The following is a 16170-nucleotide window of genomic DNA, read 5'->3' on the forward strand; positions in this document are numbered from 1 at the left end:
GTTCTCACTCCAGGGCCACACTGCAATGGAGCAGGGGCTAAATACCATTTTCAACCAAATGTAATTCAACCAAATGTGCTTTCAGTCAAATGAGGTTTCAGTGAAGTGGGCTGCCTGAAATAATTTTTGACCAAATGAAATTCGACCAAATATAGTAGATCTATATATATATATATATATATATATATATATATATATATATATATCTATATCTATAGTTTAGTATGATAAGATTACCTGTCCCCTATACGTTTTCAGATGTCTTTTCAGGTCCCACTCTGTTCTACTTACTTATTTAGAAATTTAGTTATAATAATGTTGAATGAGCAAATAATTTAGGAATATGTAATGGATAATTTATCCTATTATTACATAAACAGTTATATAGCACAGTATTTGTTGGATTATTTAATATTTGTGAATAATAGAAGAAGATTATTGAAGTTTTATGTAGCATCAGAGGAATAGTTTTAAATGGCAAAATATATAACTAATATATAACTAAATCAATAGCCTCTTATTTTTAACACACACACACACACACACACACACACACATATATATATATATATATATATATATATATTCATTATTTGTAAGTCAGGGTAGCGTTTGAATAGTTTTTTGATGAATTGTTATGCATTGGTAGGTAGAGAGATAATATAGTAGTGTGGGTTTGATACGCAAACTAGGAACTTTAGTATCCATGGCAGGTTGTGTTTTATTAGCAATATATGTATATATATATATATATATATATATATATATATATATATATATATATACGTATATATAGTTAGAGTTGTAGACTTGTCTTTGTTTTTGTTATTGATGAGTTTTAGTAATTTAGCTTGTAGAAAGGAAAATTAAAAATGTGGAATCTTAATATAGTGTTGGAGGAATGCATCAATTGCAGAATTGCAGTCTTATATATAATTAAATTAATATTATGGATAAATGTGCCATATTAGCTTTTAAAAGAAATCTTTTTAAATACACAGTATGTATAGTTTTAATGTATTATCTGTTAATGTAAGTGGATTAAATAATGGCAGCAAAAGGAAATAATTAGTCAGATGCCTAAAATTAAATAGAGGAGACATTATATTCTTGCAAGAGACTCACTTAATAGATAAAGATATACAATATTTAAATAAATTAGGTTACAGAATGTTGTCATCTACTCCTTTTAACAAAAAGAGGAGAGAAACTGTTATACTTTGGAGAAAATCTACTGTAATACCTAAGGTCACAGAATCCATTAATGATCCAAAAGGAATGCATACATTTGTAGTAATTAAATATAGAGGCACACTCTATATATTAACTTTTACTGGATCTCTGGAATAGGTGCAAGAGCAAAGTCATTGAAAGGGTAGTTTAATTTTAGCAGGGGATTTTAACTGCATATCTAGTATAGGAGATACATGTGAACAGAAGAAAGCTATAATACTGGTATCAGCGATAGCACTAAACAGATAGATTAATAATAATTTAGTTGATTTACTAGTAAAAGCAAAATACATCATTGTTCTTCACTCATAATTCTTATGCTTATGGGATGCAAACTAGAACTGACAGGATTTATGCCTCTATAGATTTACTTAATAAAGTGATTTATTTTAAAACTATTCCTTGCAATTTATATGATCATAATGCACTAAGTAGTAATATAGTAATAGATATAAGGAAGTTTCAGATTATTTATAGAATCCCAGTATAAATTATTAAATTAAAAGCATTTAAGAGATACATTAAGGAACAACTTGAGATTTTTTAATCTTTAAATGATAATGGTGAGGTTATTAAAATCATATTATGGGACTCCTTAAAAATACATACTCAGGATCGAATGGGATGATGGGCTAGTAATAAAATGAAAGAGTGGGATAAAGAGTTGTTAGAAATACAAGATGGAATTCAAAAAGAAAGTAAATAATACTGAAGCCATTAAAAAATAATAACAAAATATCAAACAATTTAATGCATAAAGAGGAGATAGCCTTAGAAAAAATAAAATTGCACAGTTATGCATTGACTTCAAAAAAGGCACAAATCAATAATACCTGAAATCCTTACACTAATAAGCTTATTTCAGACATAGAGGAAATGCTCAACATTTTGAAAAAATTCAATGATGATCTTAATAAAGATGAACATATTAATCCCGATGATTACAAACTTGACAAGTATTTAAAGAAATATGTTACTAATAAACTTAATGACCAACAAATATCTCTGTTAAATAAGCCTATTACCCTGGTAGAAGTTAAAAAAGCTGTTAAAAAGGGAAAATGGTAAAGCTCTAAGGATAGATGGTTTAAGTATGGAATTGTATAATCTGCTTCCATTAAATCTTTCAGAATTACTGAGTGACATTTTCAGGATAATTCAGAGTGACAAAATAATTCTTCCCTCATACAAACTTTCTGAAATCTCACCTATACTTAAACAAGGCAAGGATAATAATTTATCTATCTCATATAGACCTATTTCATTATTAAATGCAGACTATAAAATATTTACTTCAATTCTTGCTACAAGATTAATAGATATAGTAGATAAATTAATTAATAAAGATCAAAAAGGATTTATAGTCAGTAGATTAATGTACTGTATGATAAAAAGGGTGATAACTATCTTAGATTTAGCAAAAGAAATAAAAAAGAATGATAAAAAGATGTCCACAATATTTTATTTTACATTTGCTAACCGGGGGTGAGCCGAAACGGTCCTTTTTCAGCAGAGGCCTGGAATGAAAAACTCCACATAGAAAAATTACAGATACATTTCGATATTTAGACATGATCCGTATATACACAAATTACAATAGCCACATTTTTTCAGTGGTACAGTACAATAGGCTGAAAAGTTCACATAAAAACTTGTTTAATTACACATTGGTGTGTACTTTCATGGCAACTCTGCTTCTTCAGACCATATAACAAAAAACAACATAACATTCAATCTTATTTAAAATACAGCACATCCAATAAAATTTTAAAACCAAGTCATGTGTCATCAATTAACTAATATAATCAATGATGTAAGCATCTCTTCCTTAGAGCAGGATTTAAAGAAACATTGTTGTTCAAGGCTGGGTTAACATTAGCCCTAAAATCTAATATCCAACAAAGTTCAGTATATTCAGTTTCATTACATAAGTCCCCTTCTCTAATACCTGAGTACACAATACTTAATACTAAAAACTTAAAAGAATGTGATTCTCCATTGTCAAAAAAAGTGATGAGTCAGGGCATTAATCCAGCTCTTATTTTTAATGTCATTGTAGTGTTCTAAAATCCTCCCCTTAAGAGTATGATTAGTTTTACCAATATAGAACCATTTACATACTACACTCTGAGCTAAATAGACTATGTTTTTCATAGTACAGTCCACATAAAAAACAAAATCAATGTTCTTAGCCATCCTAGGGTAATGAATGGAGGTCATACTCCATATATGCTTATAACCACTACAAGTTCTACAAAGATACATACCCTTATGTTCTGAATATATTGTCCTAACAGAATGTTGCCAATAATCTAACTGTTGTTTAAGTGTTCTATTATTCCTAAAAGAAAACTTAGGAAAAGGTCCTAATGTTTTAAATAATTTGGGATCAGTCATGAGAATGGGACAGTTTTTCTGTATAATATCACATACCACATCAACATCACTGGAAAAGGTAAAAGTGACCCTATGCTCTGTCTTCAGAAGACACTTCAGGCCTAGGTGGTTCAACAGAGGGGTTAGAAAAATAAGGTCTAACCAAAACTCTATTACTACCACATACCTCTGCAACTACTCATTCAGCTTCAACCTTCTTATAACCTCTCTGAATAAAATACAACTTCAATGCCTCAATAGCTGTATTCAGTGAAGACTCATCAGTATGTAATTAATAACCCTCAAAATCTGGTTCCTTAACACATTCTTGGGGACATGTCTGGGGTGCATGCTGGTCTTGTATAAAAGATTATTCTTTTTACATAGTTTCTTAAACATAACTGTGGCAAGGTTCCCTGTCATATCCTTATGGATAGTAATGTCTAAGAAATCTATCCCAGCATTCGAGTATTGTATACTAAATTTCAAAAAAGATGTAATGCCATGCAAAGACTCAACAAAATCTAGCAGGTTTTCACATGAACCCATCCATACCAAAAATAAATCATCAACGAAACATCTATAAGTCAATACATGTGATCTAAAATGTTGGTCATTGAAAATCAGTTCTTGTTCCCATTGGGCCAGAAATACATTGGCATATGAGTTAACACATGCCATGCCCATCGCTACCCCAACTTTCTGTAAAACATATTCAGATCCATAGATAAACACATTATTTTCTAGGATCAACTCAAGTAGAGTACAGATCAAAACAATCTTAGAAGTGGAGTAAGTTGTCTTACTGGTCAAAAAAGATCTGACAATCTCAATTCCATCATCATTAGGAATCACAGTAAAAAGAGAGTTAACATCCAAGGTCACAAACAACATGTTATCACCAAAACCTATTTTTCTAGACCATACATAAAGATCATTCAAAAATTGTTTAGTATCACATAACGCAGTATCAATGGTTTTGAGGACAGGTCTCAACTGCTTTTCAACATATATGGAAAGTGGTTCCATAAGCCATCCTCTTCCAGACACTATGAGATGAAAGGGAGGGCTAGTGACACTCTTGTGTATTTTCGGCAGTCCATATATTGTAGGAATCTTCGGATATTCAACAGTAAAATAAGTATGCAGGCTATAATCAATCAAGTCTGTCATTGACAAATCATATAAATAGAAATTCATCCTATTTACAAGTCCTGTTACTTGAAATGTCTGAAACTGAACATAAACATCAGTGCCATCTAACATACTAAGCATTTTGTCATGATACATTTGTTTATCTATCACAATAATCTCTCCACCCTTGTCCGCAGGATGTATCTCAAGATGTGGGACTATTATCATCTGATTCAAGGCTTCATATTCAGCATAATTGAGGTTATAGAAACTTCTACATCGATTCCCATCTAAAGACTTTCTGAGGTCATCCTCACATAAATTAACAAATGCTTCTAAAACAGATTTAAATTCAGGTGAAACAGTACTCGGTTTCTTAAAAACATTCAGTCCTACAGTCTTATTGGGGAACAGTCAATCATGGTTTGCCTTGCAAAAAGTTTTAGATCTAGCAAAGTCTCAGTTAAGTCTGCTTTAGCAGCTGGTACAAAGGATAACCCTTTGTCAAGCACACTAATCTGTTCCTTTGTTAGCATGAATAAAGACAAGTTATAGACTAGTTCACCTGTCTGTGGCTCCTGGTAGAGGGTCCCTTCGACTCCGGTTGGCTGCTCGAGCCTTTCCTCACCTCCTCTCTTCCCGCTGTGTGAACGACCTTTCCTCAATTCTTTCCATAGCGGGATAGGCTCTGCTAAAAAAGGGTACCAGTTGAACAAAAATCCTGTGAAGTGGATCCTTCAAAGTGGATGGAACATCAACACTTAGTTCCATTTTATTAGTCGGTGTAGTACCAGAAAGCTTAAAAGCCATTTGCTGTTCTCTAGAAACACTGGAGAGAGTACAATCACCATTCATTACAACTGCTTCATAAGCGACTACATTACTGCAAATTGAAGCTGTTCCAGGAGCATGTAAAGTAGTCGCATTGTCATTAGTGATTTTAACATTATCTAAACTGTTAGGAATGGCTAATACAGTAGCTGCATTCAAACCTAATGAACTGCTGCCGTTTCCTGCTCTGTCAACATCATCAAGGGTGGGTAGAACAGTTCCTTCTAGGTTAACCATGCCTAAAACTCCTCCGGTTGGTCAATCAATACTATCAGTAGGAACAGCTACTCCATTCACAGTAGAAGAAGCCTGTGGATAAGAAAACACATTGCCCTGCCAAAAATCAGAGCAGTCGCTTTGCAGTTTCTTCTTTTTCTCATTCTTAAGCCTCTGTTCGAACAGTGTTACTGCACTAAGCATTTCATCTAACAATCTTTCACATATGGGGCCTTGAAGTTAGCTTTCAAATACATATATTCAGTGTTAATGTTTTTAAGTAACACATTTTCTGATGGTAAAAAGAATTCATTAAGCAAACACAAATAATCAAAGCTCAGTTGTAAATTAAGCATTTGCCAATGTTTTAAAAGTTTAGGTAGGCTGTCCCAATATGAGGGCATCTTCAAAACTTGTGGACCCCTCAGGACAACTCTACGATGCAGTGCTGCTTCAAAATGAAAAAGCTGCCACTGTAGGCATTTAAGGTTATGCAAGTTAACTTCTAGCTGTTCAGCTGTAGGTGAAACAGCTCCATTCTCTCTGAATCCATAATAGAATCTAGCTGTAAATCAACATTCAAAGGCACATCCAACAACAGATTGTTAAAACTCAAAGATGATAAAAACTTATCAGTAATATTATTCAACCCTAAATGGTTGACAGGACAAACGTTTTCAGTCTCAGGAACATAGCCATCCTCTGCCAGACACTATGGGATGAAAGGGAGGGCTAGTGACACTCTTGTGTATTTTCGGCAGTCCATATATTGTAGGAATCTTTGGATGTTCAACAGTAAAATAAGTATATCCTATTTACAACACCTGTTACTTGAAGTTTCTGAAGTCAAACATAAACACTGAAACTGAATATACTGAACTTTGTTGGATATTAGATTTTAGGGCTAATGTCAGCCCAGCCTTGAAAAACAATGTTTCTTTGAAACCTGCTCTAAGGAAGAGATGCTTAACATCACTGACTATATTAGTTAACTGATAACACAACTTGGTTTTAAAATTTTATTGGATGTGTTGTATTTTAAATAGGATTGAATATTATGTTGGTTTTTGTTATATGGTCTGAAGAAGCAGAGTTGCCGTGAAAGACCTCATCAATTTGTAATTAAGCCAGTTTTTACTTGAACTTTTCAGTCTATTGTGGATATCTTTTTATTGTACTTTGCTGCTTGGATTTTGTCCTTGTCTCTTTGTATCTCTCCTTTTGCTTTGTTGAAATCAAAAAAGAAACTGGCACTAATTAGCTTAGATATTGAGAGACCTTTTGATTCTGTAGATCGGAGCTACTGGTTTAAAACTTTACAAGCATTTGTGTTTCCAGAACAGTTTATTGGAATATTAAAAATGAAACTGTATAGAGGCTCCAAAGCATATATTAAAATTGGATCTTACATATCTCAAGGATTCACTTTAAATGAAGGTACAAAGCAAGAGTGTCCCTTGTCTCCTCTACTATTTGCATTAATTATTGAAACCTTAGCTAATAGTATAAGGAGCAATAAAAAAACTGATGGATGCTCAATTAACAGAGATTATCAATCTAAAGCAGAGTATTTTGTATATGATATTTCACCAGCTATAGGAGATTTAAATTATTCAATCGAAGAAATAGATGAGGAAATTGAAAAGTTTCAAGAAGTATCACTGCAAAGTTTAATAATAATAAAACTGGAACTTTAGTTAAAACTGAAACTTTAGTATTAAATCAATTGCTAAATAGTAAGCTTAAAGATAAATATAATTGAGAAGGAAAAGAATTAAAATATTTAGGAATAAAAGTCTATCAAGATGTGAATAAGAAAAATTAAAAAAAATAATTGAAGAAGTGTTATTTGTTATTAAAAATGGAATGAGTATATATTTTTTACTTTTAAGGATAGGTTAGTCCTTATTAAAATGATTAAATTACCCAAGATTATGTATATATGTTATTCAATAGCTTTAATACTTGATAAAAAATAGAAAAATGATAGCTTCATTCTTATGGTTTCCTAAAAAATTAGAACTGTTTATAGAAATAATATAAGGTTATGGAGGTATGGTGGTATTAGCTTCCCATATGTAGAATATTATTCTACTGCTGCACATTTTAACTCTATTATACTCTGAATTGACTCAACTTACACTAATCAATGGAAAGCCATCCAGGAGCAGATTATACTAAATTCATGTGTTTATCAAATATGATACATTAGAAATATGTAACAATCCTTTCATCTGGTTAACAAAATTTACCTTAGAAGGGCGTTAATTGCAGTCTTTAGACTCTGCATATATGAAATCAGTTCTTAAAACAGTTAAGAAATATGTTTTTAAAACTCCATTAATATCAATATGGAAATGTTTGTGCTTTCCCATTGCACATACCTCTAGATTTAAGGAAACTCATAACAATATTAAAATTTATTTACTAAAAAGAATGGATTAGTATTATGGTCTGATTGTTTTGAATAAGGAAAAGCTAAGTCACCAGAATATTTAATGAAAGAATATGAGTTAATATTATCTATCAGTAAGAAATTAAATGAATTTGTAGATAATTTCTGCAAAGAGAAATAGAACATTATTCCCTCATTATATGGGGTCTATATTATAACATTGAAGTTCAAAAACTTCGAATGTTATAATATAGAAACCTTTAGAGCGAAAGCTGACAATAGCGAAACCTCGGAACATTGAAAATTTATAGGGTAAGATTTCGGTGGTCCGTGGCTTCGCTATTTACAGCAGTGTGGCACGATGGTTACGCACCGGGTTTAGGGAACTGAGCGAACAGAGGTTACGGATTGGGTTCAAGTAAGTGTGGTGTGATGGTTATGGACCAGATTAAGGTAAGTGAGCGAATAGACTGGGGTAAGGTGAGTGTGTGGTAGTTAGGAACTTTAGGGTTAGGGCGTGGGTGAGGCGAGTGTGTGTTAGTGACAGACTTTAGGGTTAGGTGCGGGTTAAGTGAGTTAGGGTTAGGGCACGGGTCAGGTAAATGTGTGATTGTGTGGACATGAGGGTTAGGATGGGGTAAGTGAGTTAGGGTTAGGAAGCGGGTAAGGTGAGTGTGCGATAGTTGGGTTAAGGTAAGTGGCTAGCTAGGGGTGTATGTGTGGTTTAGTGTAGGGTTTCGTGAAGTGTATGTGTGTGGATTATTTATTTTGGTGTGCTTCAGTTGTGTGTATGTTTGTCGGAACAGCAAATTTTTTCCCTGGGAAAAAATTTGCTATTCTGACTGTTCGGTTTTCTGGTGTTTCGATTGAATGGGGTCGATATTATAACATTCAGTGTTTTTAGACTTCAGTGTTATAATATAATATAGACCCATTATATGAATATATGAATGCTATCATCAAAGGTAGAGTGACCTACAGAGGAGCCTTGTCCATGTTATATAAGTTCATTATAAATAATAATAATAATTTGGATGCAAAATTCTGGAAATTTTTAGATAGTAGTGGATTGAGTGGCTCATGAAAATAATCAATAATAATATAGCAAACCTCCAGACACTGGACCCAACCCAGTTTGGTTTCATCAAGGGAAGGTCATGCTTACTCAACCTGGTGGACTTCTTTGAGAAGGTCACCAAAGTAATGGATGAGGGCAAAATGGTTCACATTGCCTACCTTGACCTGGCCAAGGCATTTGACACAATACCTCACTCAGGCATTGTTGACAAACTCAAGAAGTCAGGTACAAACCCATCTGTCACCCAGTGAATAGCCAACTGGCTCATAGACAGGACCGAGGAAATTAGAATTGGGGAGTCCACCTCTACAAAAAGGCCAGCCACAAGTGGAGTCCCTCTGGGATTGGTCCTTGGACCGCTCCGTTTTGGCATTTACTTCCCTGAAGTTAAGGCCAAGGCCAATGCCAATGGTCTCTGGCTGACTAAATTTGCAGATGATTGCAAATTTGGAGCTGCTATTGAATCTCACACTGACTGAAATGTTGTTCAAGAAGGGCTGACACAGACAAGTGGTGTCAGAGCCATGGACTAAAAGTAAATACCAAGAAATACATAATAGTATCCTACAGGAAGTCATCCAACCCTGGTAGCTATCATATTGACAACAAACTCTAGCATTGATCCACTAGTCAGGGACTTAGGGACACACATAGATAGTAATCTAGCCTTTGACCATCATGTGTCTACAGTAGTGAGGAAATCATTCTATGTTGCACAACTTATAAACAAAGGTATGTTATCTAAGTCCAAGGAAGTCATTGTTCCACTGTATTTGGTATCCATGAGACCTATGACTGAGTACAATGCCCCTTTGGTATGTACATAACCAGGCACTGGAATATCCACAGATGTTCCTCCCTAAAAGAATACAGAGTGTACGTAAAATGTCCTATGCAGACTGTCTCAAGGCCCTTTCATTGTGTTATGTCTCCTACAGTCTGTTGAAGACAGATCTATGCCTAGCATACAGAGTGTCAGACCTCACTCTGATGATCCTCCTACATATCTACAAAACAAATAACACCAGAATTGCACATTCTAAAGACTTAAACCTTGCTTGTGGTATAAGTTGGTCCTGCTGGAGAGAGTCTCTGGAATAGGCCCCCAATTCATGTGAAGCATAGTTCTTCCTTAACCCAATTCAAGTGCCAGTTGGACAATTGGATGGGGAAGAGGAGATTTATCCCTAGGTTGGCACTTTTGTTTCTAGTGGACACAGGCAACCTGTAAATGATTCATCTCTCATTGTCATTGTATATTGAAAAGAGATAAGTATGTTTTTTAAGGGGTTATGGTCTGATAATTCTTCTTTAACTAGATCAGCAATACTAATGAATATTCCACTTTCTCTATCTGTAAAATCCAAACAGAAAAAAAATATTTTAGGCTCTCTTGGCAGTCACTAGACAAGTCACAAAATATTGGCAATTGAACTCAGTTCCTGCATTCAAAGAATTTTAAAATTTAACAGCAATACTATGTAAAACTGAAAAAGAAATGACCAAAATAAGATCTATAAACCATACTAGACTTTTAGTGGTTGGGATAACACTGAAATGTTGCTGTTGAAGTACCAAGACTATTAATGTATTAATTGTATAAGATTTCTGATGATTCAAAGTATTCATATCATTGTATAACACTATGTGATGTTGAATTTCTTCCTTTCTGTGTATATATTGTAAATATTTTAAATTAAGACACTCATCTGGGCTGCTTCCAGTGGAACTAGTGAAAGACAAGAATAAACTGTTACAATATTTAAATTATCTCATTCTCCATTTCAAGATGAGGGGGCTGTAACTGGGAAGTGGTGCAAAATGAAACAGTTAGTTCTCTGATCAAGACATTGCATCCACTACCAAACCAAAAGTCATTGCCCTAAGCTAGAACACAAAGTAAAGACTGTATTCTAGATGACAAAACTGCAATGGTAATGTCCTGAATAAAGCTGGATGCCTTTATAATGCAAAAGAATTAATAAACTAAGGAAATATATTCCTCTCTGATCTAAATGTTGAAGTCACCAAAAAAAGATACAATCAGGGGATCCCAACACAGAATGAACTGGGAAATCCTTAAACTTCTGGAGGAATGTTTTCATCCACCAGGGTAGGCTGTAGATGAGAGGGAGTCCACCATTTCCACCCGTACCAAGGATGCACTCAAAAAGAGTTGGTGTTCCCACTGTCTACCTGGTTGAATTACAAGTACAGTCAAAAAGATATCACTACACAAACAACAACCCTGTCCTTTCTTTGGTGCAGGATAGTAGATAAACCAGACTGCAGACACCAAATATCGACCATGGCTTTTGTTACACCAAATAATAAATGTTAATTTGATACTTTAGGCCACATCAGGGATAATCTCAAGCTTGTTACAGACAAAACTGATCCAGATAGTGAGCAAAAGATAGCCATTAGCCAAGGATGATTCAAATAAACTCCATGGAGTAAAAGTTCATGAATTTATGTATAAACCCAATTATGTAAGTGTTACCCATTGCTCCTTAACTAGCTCTGTTGTTCTGTATAGGAATCTGAACTTCTGTTTTTAGGATGATTCCAAAGCATTCTGCTAGTGGGCTTCAGGATAGCTCCTTGAATAAATGTGCTTATATATGTTGGAGTGCTACTTATTTAAGTAATTCTGAGTCTATGCTCCTGAATTTGTCCTCTCTTGAAGTCTTCTTCTATATGCCAACAAAAGCATAACCATCTTGTGATAGCTTCAGTGCCTGAACAACAGGCTGCCACTGTATCTACTCTCTGTATGTGGGATCTTCACTGCTGAACCACATTCTGTGAACTAAATTGTGTTGCGCTACTTTCAGGTCTAGAGACATAACAGCTACTACTCCTGTGCATGTAACATGAAGTCTTGGCAAACACTTTATATACATCCCTCCCAAAAATGAATAAATAAATAAATAACTAAATATCTAGCTAACTAACTAACTGAATAAATACATTCTTCTGTCTGGTTGTACTTCTCATGTCTAAGAGTTCAGTGGGAGTGGTAAGCATTAGTTAGCCTATCTACCACAAGAGGACTGGTTCCTGGCCCAGAAATTGTAGCTACTGGCCGTTTGGGCAGTATTTTCCCATCATTTTCAACTTTCTGGTTTAAAAGCCGCACTTGTGCTTGCTTCCCACCTTTCCTGTTACTAGTCTAGTCCAGATACAGAGTTGCTGTATCCAGGACTGTTCGTAAGCTTCTGAGCCCTGCAAGCCTTTCTGTGTTGGAGGGAAGCCTTCTAGCTTATCAGTGAGAGTAGTAAGCACTAGGTAGCCTATCTACCACAAGAGGAGTGGTTCTGGCCCAGAAATTGTAGTTTATTGGCCGTTTGGGCAGTTTTTTCCATCTTTCTCAACTTTCTGGTTTTAAAGCCCGTGTTTGTGCTTGATCCCCACCTTTCTTGTAACTAGTCTAGTCCAGGTACAGATTTGCTGTATCCAGGACTGTTTGTAAGCTTCTGTGCCCGCAAAGCCTTTGTGTTGGAGTGAAGCCTTCTAGCTTATCAGTGCCTTTTTTAGTCAAGGCTCAAAATTCAAACCCACCTCCGTAAACAGCACAAGTAAAAAAATGAGGGTTATGCTACTCAATGCCAGGAGTTTAAATCTCAAAATGCATGCACTCAAAGCACTCCTAAGTATGGAGAACGTTGACATCTGTGCAGTAACTGAAACCTGGTTCAAGGCTCCAGAGAGCACTCCAGCACTACTGGGCTACAACTCATACCACACATTTTGGCCACTGAACACAGACTGAGACACAAAAGGAGGGGGTGTATCCATATTCATCAAGGATACCCACACCTCCAGGTTAGTGGTGCAGCATGATACCTCTGAGATCATCCATGTGCAACTAACATCGGGCAAATCTGCAATGCAAATTGTGGCCTGCTACAAATCACCCTCCATGACCCAGGACCACCACTCCACCTTTCTGGAGACACTGGAAAACATGAAGGTCCTTCCGAACACCCTGATCTTGGGAGATTTCAATTACCCTACCATTAACTGGGAAAACTACTTGAGTACAAACTCCCAGGCTCAGTGCTTCCTGGAACTTATCAACTCAAATGCCCTGGATCAGCTGGCAAACTCCCCTACCAGAGGCCACAACATATTGGACCTGGTCATTACCAACATGGGCAACAGGTGCTCCGTACTGGAGGTCAGCCTGTCACTGGTTAGATCAGACCATAAACTAATCACCCTGGATGTCCACACCCCACCACCACCCCCAACCAAGGAAACCACAGTGAAAAACTTTTCTAAAGCAAACTTCACCTTACTTAAGGCAGAGGTGGTATGTTTCACAGCCCCCACGCTAAAGGATAACACTGCCCAAGATGCAGAATCTTTTGCAATTGCACTCTATGAGCACCTACAAGGATGCATGGATCGTGGGATCCCTAGCAAAACCAAGACTCACTCCCCTAAGAGAAGGAAACCAGTCTGGTGGACCCCTGCCATAAACAGGTTATGCAACAAAAGGAGGAGACTAGTTCAGAAAAAAAGCAAATCCCAAGAAGGAAAGACATCCCTGATCAGTATCAGTAAGAAACTAAGGTCCCTCATAAAATCATCCAAGGCTAACTTTGAAAGAAAAATAGCCAAGGATTCAAAAGATAACCACAAAGCCTTCTTTAGCTATGTGAATCTAAGTGGCAACTCGCAGATATGCTCTGCAAAATAGCACAAAATATACTGAACCTACTGATATTGCTAACATACTGGCAGATAGATTCAGTGCAAACTTCACCTCCCTCTCACTTTCAAAAGGGCCCACAACAATATTGGAAAAGTGTAGTGTCTCGGAAATCACAGAAGCACAGGTGAAAACAGCCTTTTCAAAAGCCAAAAACACAGCATCAATGGGGCCAGATGGTGTCCCAGGCTGCGTCTTGCACGAACTACAGAATGAACTAACCCCCCACCTAAACACGATGTTCAGCCTCAGCCTCTCCACAGGCTACATGCCCATAGAATGGCATGCAGCAATGGTTATTCCGCTCCACAAAGGAGGGGCCACAATTGACCCTGGTAACTATTGCCCCATAAACCTGACTAGCCTGGTCTGCAAGGCTATGGAGCGCATCATCATGGAACTCATTAACAAAGACATTGGGAACCTAAAAACACGTGGCCAAACCCAGTTTAGCTTTGTTAAGGGCAGATCATGCCTACTAAACCTGGTTGACCTCTTCGAGACAGTTACCAAGGCCATAGACGAGGAAAGGTGGTTCACACAGCCTACCTTGATCTCGCCTAGGCGTTTGACACCATTCCTCACTTGGGTATTATAGAAAAACTCACCAGCCTGAACATAAACCCCTACGTCACAAGATGGGCTGCCAACTGGCTTACAGACAGAACTCACATGTAAAGAATAGTGGGCTCCAGGTCTGACTCTAAACCAGTCACAAGTGGTGTCCCGCAAGGCTCGATTCTGGGACCCCTACTGTTTGGCATATATTTCTCAGAAGTACAGGCAAACACAGAAGGACTATGGCTAACCAAGTTTGCTGATGACTGCAAACTGGGAGCCATAACTGACTCTCCAGCTGACATGGACATCCTTCAAAAAGGCCTTACTGAGACAGACACCTGGTGTCAAAGTCATGGCCTCAAGCTAAATGCCAAAAAATGCATAGTCATCCCGTTTTGGAAAAAGAAAACACCCACGAATTACCACATAGGTAGCAGCCCCCTTAATACAGAAGAGGTAATAAGAGATGTGGGGACCCAGGTAGATAGTAATCTCTCCTTTGACAATCATATTGCCAAAGTAGTTAAGAAATCCTTCTATGTGGCCCATCTAATTACTAAGGGGTTTGCATCTAGAAATAAAGAGGTTATAGTGCCCCTCTACTCGTCACTCATCAGACCCATCATAGAGTACAATGCCCCATTTGGGATTTTTATTTTATTTATTTATTTCCAGTTTGATAACCGGGGATGTCCACTGGGCCCGAAAGCCCGTTTTCAGTGGAGGCCCAGGGAGAAAAGCTTCGATTTATATGCACATTGCACACTTAAAGCTCCATATTACAAAGACATTGCACACTTAAACAATTTACAAACAAGAAAAATAAAATTTTTTATACAGATTGTATTTGTAGCACAGAAAAAAATACATAGTTTCATTTTATGTTTGAGGTGAAAGATGCATTTTACAGAAATGGTGAAAGATACAGTTGCAAGAAGAGGCATATAGGCAGTGGGGAAGTGAAGATATAAAAGTATTTACACAGAGTTTATACAGGGGGAAGAAGATAAAGAAGTAGAGGATGGGGGCTGAAGAAAAGAGTTGGAAGAAAGAGGGGCAGGAGGGAGAGGATTGAAAAGGGGAAGTGAAAGGATCTAGGGAGGAAGTATACAATTACATTTCCAGTTTTGGGAGAGGTGAAAATGGAGTAGATATTTGAATTTTTCTGGGCTTGTAGTGATTCTTAGCAGGGGAGGAAGCAAGTTCCATTTATTTGCTATAGTATAAGAAAGTAGTAGGTGGCCAGGGGATTGTTTAGGTTTGTGTACTGTAAGAAGATTTTGGTGGGCTGATCTTAGGGGCATGAGAGGAGTGCAGAAAGGCAAGATATTAGATAGTGTAGGGCAAGCAGTGGGTTTAAAAATTAGTTTGTGGGCAGTAGTAAGTTGGAGGTAGTCAAGATGATTAGGGAGTTCAAGCCACTGAAGACTATGGAGGGAGATGCAATGGTGTGTAGAATGCCTAGAGTTAGTAGCGAATCTGGTGAGTTTGTTGTAGCAACTTTCTAGTTTTGAGAAGATAGAAGCTGTGAGGTTGGTTAGAAGAGGAGCACCATACAATAGAGAAGGTAGAAGGAAGGTGGAGGCATGGGTTTGATAGTAGTTAATGATAGAAAGGGGGCATTTC

This window comes from Protopterus annectens, chromosome 4.part1, assembly GCF_019279795.1.
Source record: "Protopterus annectens isolate FY-2018-M chromosome 4.part1, PAN1.0, whole genome shotgun sequence".
Taxonomy (NCBI): Eukaryota; Metazoa; Chordata; order Ceratodontiformes; family Protopteridae; genus Protopterus; species Protopterus annectens.